The sequence below is a fragment of the Heterocephalus glaber genome, unplaced genomic scaffold, assembly GCF_053883595.1.
Source record: "Heterocephalus glaber isolate CG9 unplaced genomic scaffold, H.glaber_assembly_v1.0 deba00001543, whole genome shotgun sequence".
In the NCBI taxonomy this organism is placed as follows: domain Eukaryota; kingdom Metazoa; phylum Chordata; class Mammalia; order Rodentia; family Bathyergidae; genus Heterocephalus; species Heterocephalus glaber.
The window spans coordinates 6,956,676-6,970,692 of record NW_028258336.1 but is presented as its reverse complement, the minus strand read 5'-3'; the positions used below and the strand labels follow the sequence as shown (position 1 = coordinate 6,970,692).

At 37.2% G+C, this 14,017-nt stretch overlaps 1 protein-coding gene and 1 pseudogene across 4 annotated transcripts in view; one reads left to right on the top strand and one right to left on the bottom strand.

Annotated features, from left to right (window-relative positions):
* Ipo11 (importin 11) overlaps positions 1 to 14,017 on the top strand; it is a 213,613-nt gene that overhangs the window by 183,511 nt on the left and 16,085 nt on the right. The gene's annotated exons all lie outside the window — the stretch shown is intronic.
* LOC106010917 (zinc finger CW-type PWWP domain protein 1 pseudogene) lies at positions 9,535 to 11,267 on the bottom strand (annotated as a pseudogene).

Here is a 14,017-nt window from a genome sequence, read left to right as displayed (position 1 = left end):
GAGCTGAAGCAACTCCCAAGTCCTACCAGATCCTCTCCTTTACCTAGAAACATAATATTTCTTGATGAAAAGCCTTGACTTCTCTTGGAACACACACCCATCATCAAAGTTGAAGACTTGGAGGGGATAAGAGGCTGAAGAGTTTCTGTCTTCTCTTCTGGGATCCATATATCCTTGCAGTTTCACTTTGCCTTGCAAATTGAGCCCTATCCCCTCAGACTAGCAAGCAGTAGCACAAAAACAACCAACCTTTTGTAGATGATTTTACTGGCTCCCATAACCATGGAAAATCAAAACCCTTACTTTATATATAGCTATCTTTTACTATATCTGCTGCTCTAATAAAATGTTTATTGATACAGCAGGCTCCCCAAGAACCTAGAGCATGCATGGCATTATAGCAGGTGCTCAACAAATGTTGAATAAATGAGTGACTGAATGAACAAGTAAATGAGAGACATACTTCCTGCCCTCAATCTCATAGACCAGTGGAAACAGGGTTTAGATGTTATTCAAACAGTAAAACAGTTATGACATTTTGAAATCTCTGGTAGGGCAGCCTAGACAAGTGCTGGGTATACCCTTTGGTCTTCTAGTAACTGCTGTCTCCCTTGCCTGGGCTTATGCTGGGTGGAAGGATGGTTACTTTACTAGATGCTGTGTTTCTGTGCATCCTCATGGGGCTGTGGGTAGATAACAGTGCCCTGATGTCCAGCAGGGTGACATAGTCTTCCTGCATGGCTTGCTCCTAAAAGTGAGATTGCAGTTTTGTGTCTGTCCAGGTGCTGTTGCAGACAATGTGCCCAAATTCTAATCACTCTTGCAGACCTGTTTCTGGCACTTGGTACTGGGACCACTTCAGATGTTCCTGTTGGTGGTGATGCAGTTGTAGCAGTCCCTTTTCCCTTTTGGGAGAGCACTGTCAAGCTCTCAGAAGAGGGTAACAGCAATCATGGGTGAGGCACTACCAGTTGTTGATGGCATATATGTCCCGCCTGTCATCTGCCAACAGTGACAGCCACAGTGACAGCCTTAGGAAAGGTAACTGAGAAGGGACCACTTTGTCCTATCTTGCTTGATCATTCCATAGAGCTCTCACAAAGTTCCCTGTAGAGGTTGAGCCTGCCTGAGAATGGGGCTATTACAGAGCTAGCACCAGTTGTGGCTTCATCTCAGGGTTGGATCCGTGAAGGGAAGGGAACAGCTGGACTTTGTGGCACCCAGCCCAGCCTTGGTTCTGGAATAGGCTCTAGAAGAGCTAAAGAGACAATCTTAAAAGTAGTGGGGGACCAGGGAGGATGCATTTTACAGTAGTCCCTTATTCATAGGGGAGACATTCCAAGGCCACCAGTGGATGCCTAAAACCATGGATACTGAGCCCTATGTATACTGTATTTTTAAACTCTGCTTAAGTTACAAATTAGACACAGTAAGAAGTTAACATTAATAGCTAATAATGAAACAAAAATTCTAACAGTATACTGTAGTGACTTATGTGTGTCTCAGAATATCTTACCGCACTACACTTACCCTTTTTGAGATATGACATGACAGTGCTTATGTGATCAGATGAAGTGAGGGGAATCATATGGGCCTTGTAATATAGTGTTGGGTTACTCTGTAAAGGTTATGGAAACACAAACACCGCCATGTACTGTGGAGGTACTGTGCAGGTACTGTTACAGTTATCTGATAACAGAGATGGCTGCTGAGTAATGATAATGGGAGGCCAATATATACAGCAAGGAAGTGCTAGACAAAGGGATGATTCAAGTCCTAAGCAGACAGAGTAGGGCAGCCCCATAGTCAGAATTGTATATGGTTTAAACTATATAAATTGTTTCTTTATGAAGTTCTGTATTTACTGTTTTTGGACTGTAGTTGATTGCAGATAACCAAAGCCATGGAAAGTGAAACCATGCATCAGGGGAACAGAGAAATGATAGCAAACCTCTCATCAGACACAATGCAAACAGGCTGACAGCTGGCAGTATATTTAAAGTATTAAAATAAATATTTTCTCCTACTCTCATATTACTTAATTGCTTTTTTTGGGAATGCATTTTACTATTGAAGATAAAAATTATTTAATCTCTACTCAACTTGTAAATTTTTCAGACTTCATTTTTTTTTTTTTTTTTGGTATCAGGGATCAAACTTGGGTCTTTGTGCTTGCGGGGCAGGTGGTGGAACCACCGAGCTAAATCCCTGGCCCCAAATTTCATTTGATGACAGTAAAATATATCATTCTGCCTTGTTTTTAAGTCAACAATAATGTGAAATACTTAACATACTCACATAATCTATGACAGTGTCATAGATGACCTCGGAAAGCCACTGTCTCTTATACTGTCAAATTTATTTTGCTTATACTACTGGATTTTTAAAATCTTACTACTTGAGTGAAATTATAAAAGTACAGGCTCCAGTGCCTTATCATTAACACAGAAGTACTCATGTATGTTACTCTGGCTTACCACTGAGTTTTTTCGCCCTTCAGAATTGCCAAAATTATTTTATTTTCCTCTCCAGCCTTTGATGTATAGTGATTTTTATAAAATTTATATGCAGAAAATAGGAAAAAGCTAGCTGTATTCAGAAATTGATTTGCTAATACGAAAAAATTGAATAGACCTAGTTTACTCATTTTGAAGTTTTTATTGATATAAAAACATAAATACATAAATTTTGTCTTTTTCTGATTTCTAGAAATCTTAGCTAATTCTTTAATAAACAACCATTTGAAAAATAGTGCATACACATTATTGCTTCTCATTCTACAAGGTAGTAGTTTTACTGTTAATTTTTGGGGGGAGAGTGGGTACTAGAAATTGAACCCAGAACCTTTGCATTGAATAACGGCCTCAGCAATCTGCCCCTCCACTTTTTTTTTGTGACAGGGTCTCACTGAGTTGCCCAGGCTTGGCATGAACTTTAAATCCTGCCTCAGCCTCCCAGAGTGCTGGGATTAAAGGCATGTGTTACCATGCCCAGCTCTTACTGTTAATTTTATCTCTATGCATAGTGGGTAGCATGGCCGAGCGGTCTAATTTTATCTCTATACATACATTTTGGTTGTTACTTGTCACTTAAATATTGGTTTTCACTTACACATGATGTATATTTTCACTAAATCTGATTATTTTAAGGCTCAATTTATTTAAAAATGTGTGTAAATGTTCACACTCCAACATTCTTTTATAAACAGTTCTCAGTAAGGCATGGTGGCACACACCTGTTATTCTAGCTTTCTGGGAGACTGATGCAGGAGCACCACAAGTTTGAGCCCAGCCTGGGCAAATTAGTGACTTAGCAGGACCCTGTCTCAAAAAAGGGTTGGGGAGGTAGCTCAATGCAAAGGCCTTGGGTTCAGTCCTCAGTATTGAAAAAGAAAAAGAGAAAAAAAAAAGTTCTCTTTTTACTCTTACTCAAGTACCACATAATCCTACCTGCTGTAGTTTACTACTTCTCTTGACCTTCATCCAATGGCAACCAAGTAACATCTTCAAAATGAATAATTTTTCTCTTGTATACATTCTATGTACATTCTTAAACACCATGTGCAAAGCATTGATTTTTTAATAATCAATATTTTCTCTGCTCGGTGTATAATTCCACTCACAGAATCTGTCTTCAGGTACATTTTGGCCAATATTGTTTGAAAAATACTTAATATTATTAGTTTATTAGCAGACTAATTTAAAATCGCTAGATTAACTCGTTTTTAATCTAAGGTTTGCAGCCTATCTTTCCTCTTAAGTTTTACTGTTAAATTATTAACACATCCTTATCTTCATTTTCAGATGATACTGAAACATTCAAGGGGACGTTCTAGGATACATTTTACCTGTTTTAAAATAGTAAATACTTGGAGCCAGGGCTTTAGCTCAGTGGCACAGTGCCTGCCTCACAAGTGCAAGGTCCTGAGTTTGATCTCCAGTACGAAAATAAATAAATAAACAAATCAATAAATAAATACTTGAAAATGGTGGGCTGAAAAACCTTCAAAACCAGTGTTAAACTTACCTCAGATATTAAGAAAACTTTTGTGATGGGCAATTCAGCTCTTAAAAACTGCAGAGTTGCAAGTGACATTAAAACAACCCAAGAGATAGGAAATAATGAATTGAAATAATCCAACTGAGGTGCCATAAAGACACAAACTGATAACCAGGCATCCCCCTGAGACAGCAGTTTTTCCTATGATAGAGCTAAAATGTTAATCAAAAAATAGTTTGAGGTCATGGAGGTTAACATCCTTCATGGTAGTAATCAAAAGATGCTGGAAAAGAACATTCTGCTGAAAATGCCTTTGGAACTAAATAAAGTAATGATTTCTGAAGTTTTTTAAAAGTTGAATCTTCAAATTACTTGCCTGCTGACATCAGTATTGCAAAGCAGGCGACCTCACTATTTCCCCTTATTTAGTTGAATTGTTATTAAAGACCTTAATCCAAAGAGCTCAGTAACACTGCTGCTGTTGACTTTGAAACTTTGGCAATACAGTATTTCCTGAGTATAAATAAAATCTTCAGGTTTACAAAAAGGAATCTGGCCCACTTTGGGAGAATTTAGTTTTAGTAACTTTGGCAACATGGCCATGAACGTTAGACTACCTTTATGTCAGTTCTTCCCATTTTCATTTCTATTTTCCCCTTCTACTTTTTTTTCTTAACTTATCAGTAATGTTAATTGTTTTTATAAGGGACCTGTCTTTCAGTGAAGGAAGAAGTAAGGTTCCTTTTCAAAGAACTCTTCTACATAGGGAAGTTGGTATTTTGAAGAATTTTTAAAATGATAAAAATTACTTTTACTAATTTAAAAACCACAAATAAATGGTTATATGAAACAAAATAACTTTTTCTCAAGGAAACTTTTACTAATATTATGGTATATACCTTTCCCAATATTTTCATGTGTAAATATATGGTCTGTATTTCATAAATTGGAAATGTTCTACTTTCTGTTACACTTGATTTTTCTTTTTTTGGTACCAGGGATTGAACATGGGACCGTGCACTTTCGAGGCAGGCAGCGGAACCACTGAGCTAAATCCCCGGCCCTACACTTGATTTTTCTTAAACATGCTAAATACACTAGCATAGTTCCATGAACGTCAGTCTTTAGACTTACATCATTTCTTTTAATAGTTGCCTATGCTGGCATTCTGTTGGAAAGGTTTTTCCTCTTGTGCCTCTCTTGAGCAGCAGTTCTTAAAGTGTTGTCCACAGATAACTGAGGGTTCTTACAACCCCTTTGAGAGTAATAAGTCCGCCAGGTGTGGTGGCACATGGCTATAATCCCAGATACTGGGGGCGCTGAGTTAGGAGGATTGCAAGTTTGAGACCATCTAGGCAACTTGGTGAGACTCTGACTCAATATAAAAAATAAAAAGGACTGAGGATGTAGCTTAGGGGTAGAGAACTTTGGGTTGAATCCCCAGTACTTCCCCCCAAAATTATTAAATCATACTCTTGAAATATGAAATAATAGTACTAAGGTGTTACTTGATTCACCGTGTGAACATTTGCATTAGTGATCCAAAAGCAATATTGAGTGCCCATTGCTGGATATAACTCCTGGCACTTTGGCATCATAAAGGCAGTGGCGACTAGACGTGGTGATGGACACTGTAATGACAGCACTTGGGAAGCTGAGGCAGGAGGATTGACATGAATAAGCCAGTCATTTCATAATGTCTGTGATGAAATCATGCAAAGCATTAGTTTCATTATCTTTACTTTTGAATACACATCTTCTAAATATTCTTGTCAGAATGAGAATATTCTTTGTGGTAGTGGTTATCTTGCAGAAAAGTACTTTTGTGACTGAGTTGTTAGCTGAATTAACTGCCTTCTTCTTGCAACAGCGTTTGAATATGAAAGAATGATAGATAAACATGGTTATTCATATTTTGGTATTTGGCATACGTTTTCTTGAAAAGCAAACCTGTCACTCTGAGGAAACCAGCAAGTAGTATTTTTTTGCTAGTGCTAAAATTTGAGCCTTCTAGCAAAAATTAGACTTATGGAAAAGTTTTAACCCTATGAGTTTGAGAGCTTCCCAGTATTTTTCACGCATAATCCACAGTGGTGTTAAGGTTATGATATTTTGATTGTGAAATGTTTCAACATTTGGAAGACCTGCATAAGTCAACGAAGCAATATTTTTGAAGTGACCAGTATTGAATTTATATATAAAAAAAAACATTTTTCAAGGGTATGAGATTTATTCAAAGGGCAAGATAGGTAGACCAATGGATTTTGTTTTTTTGTTGTTGTTTTTTTTGGTACCGGGGATGGAGCTCTGGTCCTTGCGCTTGCACAGCAGGTGGCGAAACCACTGAGCTAAATCCCCGGCCGGACCAATGGATTTTAATGTAACAAAATGGAAAGTTTCTGAAACTGTTTCAGATTTCTTTTTGTAACTGACCTTTAAGAAAATACTATTGTGAGTTTTGGTAGTTTCAGAGAATATACACAATGAGCTGCAAATACTTTTAAATACTTTTCCATTTGCCTACTTTTAAATACTTCTTCATTTGCCAGCTGCATACCTGTGAAACTAGCTTTTCTTCATCTAGTTAACCAAAACACATAATGCAACAAACTGAATGCAGAAATGAATGTGAGAATCCAGCTGTTTTATACCAAACATTAGAGATTTGTAAAAAGGTAAAATGATGCAACTTTTCTAATGATAGAGGTATTTTTGTTTTGAAAATAATTTTTTTCATAAAAATGCATTATTTATGTTGACTTTGTTTTAAGTGATCATTATTTTCAAATTTTAAAATTTCTAATGTAAATATTAGTAGAATCAACCCATATAAACAAATGTTTGTTGAAGTTACCAACAACTTTGAAATGTAACATTTTTAAATACCCTGACTAAGAGCCTCTGCTCTTGAGAGGCTTTGAGATTGTTCCTGTTTGGGGGTTTTTATAAGCATTGCTTAAGTAAACATCATTATGTACCTATCTTTGTGCACTTCTACAAGATTGTCTGTAAGAAAGTTCTTAGAAGTAGATGTGCTGGACCAAATGTTTTTTTGTGTGTATATGTGGCTTTTGTTGTTTTTTTTTGACAATAGTAATAGATATTACTGAATTGCTAATATACGTGCCTAGTCATCCTGGTCGAGAGGATAAGTAGGAAGTAGTGTCTTGTAATTTAATGTGCTTTCTCTTTATTAAGAGTGAGGCTATGTATGTTTTAGATGTTGATAGCTCATTTATAGTCTTTTATTTAATGAATGGCTTGTTCACACCCATTTTCCACTAGAAAATCTGTTTTATTTATTTATTATTTTTATTAGCACATGTTTGCAGTACATAATGATTATGTTCATCGTAGGGAGTTGCTTTATATATATACATATATATATATATAAAACACATCTTAATTCTTTTGTTTTGCATTTAAATAAGAATTCTGTGACTTTATTTCTAAGAATGGCCATAATAATATCCACTTCTCATGCTTTTCTTACAGTGTTATTTTGAGAGTTCTCCCCACTGACAAATTGGGTCTATATTCCTTTTTCTTGAAATTAATCAGTCTTGCTGATACTTTGACTTTCAAGTCTTGATCATAAGATAACAGTTTCTACCTGGTACTCTAGGAATAAGTATTCCTTGGAACCCAGCCACCATACTGTAAGGAAGCCTAGGCATCCATAAGGACCAGCAGTAGGTCCTGTCTTCCTGGTTGAGGTCTCAGATAACAGCCAGTATTAAGTGCTGGACACACAAATGGATGGTCCTTCTGATGATTCCAGCTTTCAGAGGATTTGAGTCACCTTCAGTCTTCAAGTCTTCTCCAAATAAAGCCCTAGAAATCATGGAGCAGAGACAATACATTTCACTCTACTTTTCTGAATTTTTGATCCACAGAATTGATTTTTTAAAATCATTGTTATTTTATGCCATCTAGTTTGGAGTAGTTAGTATAAAACAACCAATAACTTGAACACACTATTTATAGATTAAGAAATCACAGCTCTTGCTCTGGGATCCATTTGCCACCAACTTGTTTTACCTCTGTGGTGCCTACATGCTTGGAATTATGCACCTTAATCTCAAGACTTTTTTTTTTTCATATTGAGGATTGATCCCACGGCTGGCAAAACATCACCAGCCTTTTCTTCCTCCCCTCCCCTCCCATCTTGTCCCTTTCTTCTTTCTTCTTTTGGAAACAGGGCTTCAGTATGTTGCCCAGGCTGAACTTTCCAACCTCCTACCTCCTCAAAGGCAGAATATTTGGATTGTGGTTTGTGCCTCAACACTTGGCTTAAAAACATAATTTCTTGTGTTTTTAAAGTTTGTTTAAATTTTTAATTCATCTGGACTTTTTGATAGATTGAGGATGAGTGCCAGCTATTTGTGTTTTTCTTTTCTTCTTTTTCTCTTATAGCTAGGCTCTTGTCACAGGGCTAATCAATAGAATATCTTTCTTTAAGAAACTCCAGATTGTAGTCTATGATCTAACAATGTACTTTAACACTCATTAGTGAGGTTCCTGAAGACATTTGGTCAGAACATTCAGTGTTATATAAATAGACACAATAAACATTGTGTCTAAATATTTATACTTATTGGAAAATAAAGCAAGAACAATATTGTTTTAAAGTCAGAGACACAAAATCTTAAGCTATTGAAATGCTAAGCATTAAAGGTATATTTTCCTTTTAGATTACATCTCATATCAGTCAAATAATACAACTCTTAAAAGCACCACATCAAAACAAATTCTTTATGGTATCTGAACTATATGGTATGAATCAAGACATAACATATCAAAAACTGAAATGTGCTGTTATAGTTCAGAGTCAGATGGAAAATATGAGAAAGAATATTTCTACTGAGTTAAAAAGTAATATGTTCACAAGTAAATGATCACTTCTGAAAAGGGATTTATTAACTAAAGTCAGTAGCCTCTTTATATAATTTTTACATAAATCTTAACAAGGTAAAATAATCTACAATAGACTTTAAAATAGCTTTGCATAATTCTGTCCTATTTTCTATTTCATATGTGCAGGGTATTGAAGATCATGTTAATAAGTCATCTGGTTTATAAGAAATGTCTCTTTGAAGTAAAGTACTTTAAAATAATACATATAAAAGAAGAAAGCTTTTGTTATAGAAATGACCTAGGTGTTATTTATAACCTTCTTTGAACCAGAGTTAATTTCTTTCCTGCAATAAAGAAACTGAGTTTCAAAATGGCTTTATGTCATTATGTGAATTAAACACAGTTATTTCCTAAATACAGACAGTAGAAGAGGAAAGGTCTTTATTTAATAGTGGTTCTCTCTCTCTCTTTTTTTTTTATGCATGCAACCCACTTTATTGACATAGACTGCGGAGCTCTTGAACTTTGTAGCCAATTAATAACCCAAACACTTAGGAACGTCTCAGGGACTGAACTGAAAGGTTCTTCCTATTACTTTAGAGAGAACAAGAGGAGGGCAGGAGAACATCATTATTTCTCAAAGAAGGCCATGGAGAATGCCCCTGCATCATCTCAGTCTCACAGCTCCCCTCTTTCTTCTGACTTTCTTCCAAGATCTTCCATGATTTGGTCCAGGTCCAGGTCACTGGATGCTTCATCTTCAAGGCAGACACTTCCAGTTTCCAGAATCAGTGGCTCTTGGGGTCTAGACTTTTCTTTCCTCTCCAAAGGAGAGGCCTCATGATGAGCTGGTGGGGTGAGGCCCTTTGGCACAATTCTAACTTCTTTTTCTTCAGACAGGATGATTACTGAGGTCTTGCTTTGGGGAACTTGAAGTTTTTTCTTAGATCCTGGCTGGTCCAGATCTGGATTCCGTTCCCCTTCTTTCATTTCCATTATGGGTACAGTGGGCACTGTGGACGTCTCTTGGTTACCTTCTTTTTCAGGATCTTGTCTTGTCCATCTGCCATATCTGCCTCACCTCTCAGCTTGGGGTTTTTAGTCTTTATCTTAGCTGACTTGGGACCAGGCAAAATTGGGTTTTTTTTCTCTTTCTCCTCCTTCTCTAATTCTTCTTCCTCTTCTTTCTCCATGTAGGACTCGGAGCTGTTAGTCCCAGGCAGTGTTAAGTCTCTTCTTTCTTCATTGCTGTCAGATCCACAGTATCGGCTCCAGAAACCAAACAAGTTAACCCGGTCCTGAATGCCAGAATGCTGTGCTTTGTGAGCCATTATTATGGCTACTTCTAGTTTCTGGATGTAGTCCCTGTTCCTGCACTTTTTCACCCGTTTGCTCCAGGGATAGCTCTTGGAAATTCTTTAGCATGTTCACTGGAATTCAAGCATGAGAAACTGTTTTTCCAAAAAATGTCACATGGTACTTAGACGGCATAGAATCAAGATGAGAAGCAAAAAGAAAATATTCCCCCAGGTCAGGATCAGATTCTATCATGCCTGAGCACCAGGGTTAACCATATTGCTTGGCCCAGACGATGGATCCTGGGACATAGGAGGCGTAGACCACTTCACTCTAATGCCGTGTCCAGGTCTCCTCAGGAATATCACAGCAATTGTAATTCAAGTCTGTATTCTGGTGACAGAACCAGTTGTCTGGGAGAACTGAGGGCTCCATATTTGTACACAGCTGCCTCCATTTTTTTATAGTTTGAAGAGGAACACTGAACCCAGACTACACAATGACGAGCTTCCTTCTTTCTTTTGCTTAAGTAGAGTCTATCAAGTTTCTTCTCAGAGGGTACAAGAATTGCCTGGCCTGGCTTAGATGCCCTTATCTCAGGGGTAACTTCATCTTCCAGAGTAGCTGTAATCTCTGGCACCTGAGGTACCATTACTTTCTCCCCACTGGCATTATCATTATCAGTAGCAGCAGAAGCAGCAATTTCTACTTCTTTGTCTGAGCGGATACACACTGTAGGGTTTATGCAGGAAGTCTCCAAGCACTCCTTGAAGGAGTTGCATAGCACAATCTGGACAATCTCCTCAAATTCTGCATTGGTAAGAAGTAATTTTTCCTTTTCATTCTTCTCTGCTGACTTATTGTCTTGAGCCTTTCTTTTCCTCTCCCGGCCAAGGCTTGGACCACTCTCTGTGGCTGTCTTCTTTTCCCTCTTCTCTAGTCTGGCCTTTGGTTGGCTTGGCTTGACCTCAGCCTCTGGGGAACCAATTTCCTGAGTCTCCTTGTGCAAATCGGGGCTACAAGGTATCATGCTATGCAATTTTTGTATAGGTGGGGCAAAAAGTTTTCTTTGGTCCCTTTCCACATTCTTCTTTTTTCTGTAGTGTTGCCATCATTCAGCTCAGAAATGACACTTTCTTTGCCTTTCCTTAGCACCCCTCCGATACTGGGTTGTGTTTGTGGCAGTGAGTTGGTTAGAGGTTCTGAGGGGTGAGAGCTGCTTGTCACCCTGAAGAGAAAGTTTCTTAATAGTGGTTCTCAACTGAATGTTATTTTGTCCCCATGAGGACTTAACAACATTGTCTGAAGACTTTTGTAAAACATAGGGCAGGGTGTTCTACTGGTATGAATGGATAGGAGCTAATGATATTTCTAAATATCTGACAGTTACTTAGGAAAGCACTCCCCTGCAAAACCCCCAAAGAATCATCCATCCAAAAACATTTAATAGTTCCAAGTTTGAGGAAACCCTGAATTAAAGCCAGTCGTGTTTTGTTATAGTTTTGAGATTAGATTGTACAAGTAGTTATTTGTCTTATTTCATTGAGCAATGGATGGTTGCAAGAGTATCATTCAAGAAATATTTATTAGGTGCCTACTTTGTGCACCTAATAGCAGCTGGGTTGTGGAGGGCCTTGTATATATTTAGTAGTTGAATTATCCCTACCATTCCCCAAAGAGGTCCAGTCTTCATCCTTGCAACCTGTAAATAGGTTATATTACATATGTCAAAAGAACAAAATTTCAACAAATTGGCTTTTATTAGCTCTTTGTAAACCAGATGGCATCAAGTCTACAAAATAAACAGGAACTAGGAATGACAGAATAGGTGATTTTTGTAATGTGGCTTCAGCTGGAACAAGGAAACTACACAGTACAAAAGCACTTCGGTTAATATCCTGTTACTTTCCTTGTATGAGTTAAAGGAAAGTTGCTTTATTATCATGCCATCTCAGATTTACTGCCCCCCCCCCCCGCATTTTTTGGTACCAGGGATCGAACTCAGGTTCTTGTGCTTGAGAGGCAAGCAGTGGAACCACTGAGCTAAATCCCTTGCCCCTTTTGATTAGTCACTGTAATTATGTTTTTTGGGAAAGTAGCCTGTTTTAACTTCATGTAAGTGGCACCATGCATGAGTGACTCCATTTTCCTTTGGTCTGATCTGTTGGGGCCTAATTGAGGAACAGCCCAAAACTGGTCTCCTGTAAATTTTACTTAATCAGTAACAAAATAGATTTAAAGTTGCTTATTGTAAGGGAAATTATCCTGGATTATCAAGGCAGGTACATTTGTAATCACAAGAATCCTTAAAAATGGAAGAGGAAGACATAAGAGTTAGAATTACACAATGTCAGGATTCATCCTATTCTTGCTGCCTTTGAAGGTGAAGGGAGGTGCCTGTAAGCCAAGGAATGCAGCTTAGGAACTGGAAAAAACAAGGAAACAGATTCTTCTGCAGAGCTTCCAGAATAGAAAGAGGCTGCAACACCTTGACTTTTAACTCTGTGAAATGTATTTTGGATTTCTAACCTATAGAACTGTAGGATAACAAATTTATATTGTTTTATGCTACTAATTTTATGGTAATAGTTACAGCACCCACAGGAAACTAATACACTGAGGGATTTGGAGTTTGGTAGTTATAGCTCTCTATTGAAAAATTATTAAGAAAAAAGTTGTCATCAAGGGAGTGACATGGTCAGATTTGTATTATAGAAAAGATTATTACCATGAATTCACTTAACATAGCTTCATAAATCACAGCAAGCCATGAATCTTCTGTTACCATTTGAAACTTGGTATTGTATGAACCCTAAATTCCAGAAATATCATGTGTACATTTTTGTAGTTACATGCACATTTTATAGGTAGAAAACTTTTGTTTACTGTTTCTTCTCTTTCCCTTCATACCTGAAGTTATAGATAGACAGCCAGACAGACATAGGTATTTGTCCTTTTTTATTTAAGAAAATGACTATTGGGCAACCTGATTTTTACACTATAGGCTCTTTTATTTCCTTTGTACATTTCTACAAACTCTACAGTTGTTAACCACGCACCCTTTCTATCAGTCCTCAATGTTTATCATCTCTAATAAGCTGTCATGCAGAGAGCCCACTGCACCAAATGTCCTTATAGAGGTTTTATTCAAATCACTATAGATGGATGTTATAAATGGCTTTGGCTTTGGTAAACAAAATTATGTTCTATTCAGAAAATCATAATGCATCTTGTCAGAATTTCTCTAAATAAAAGGAAATCTTTTCACTTTGTCATTTTAAAAAATCATAGACCAGATGTGTATGTATTTAAAAATAAGTTAAAAACAAATTTTTTTTTATTGAATTTTTCAAAAGCAGAATAGAAAACTTTTGGCAAGATTATACTACGCCAGACTGTATGCTGTAAGGAAGAGGTCTCCATGGTATTTTCCTATTTAAGATCTCAGCCTACTCTCCCCATCTTCACTTCACTAGTCACTTAACTGCAGATTTACAACTTCTGCCCAGTTGGATGTGTCCACATATCCATGTTGCTTCCGTGGACCTAACAGAGGCCTATCTTTTTTTCTCTTTCTTGGCCCCTTTCTCCTTCCTGCTATCTCCTACTGTCTGCTTTCTCACACATGCAGTATCTGTCTCAACTGCAGTAAAATGCAGCTGCTTTTTACCATTTAATGTAAAAATTTTCATTGGATGACTAATTTTCCTATTACCTTTCATCTTTCCCCCCTTTTTAAGTAAACTTCATATGCAGGAAACACAATTTATTTTATCTTTGAATCCCTGAACTTAGAATTATACCAAGTGAATCCTCAGTAACTTTTCATTGAATTACTACCAGTAGCAAATTTCTTAGATCCGTG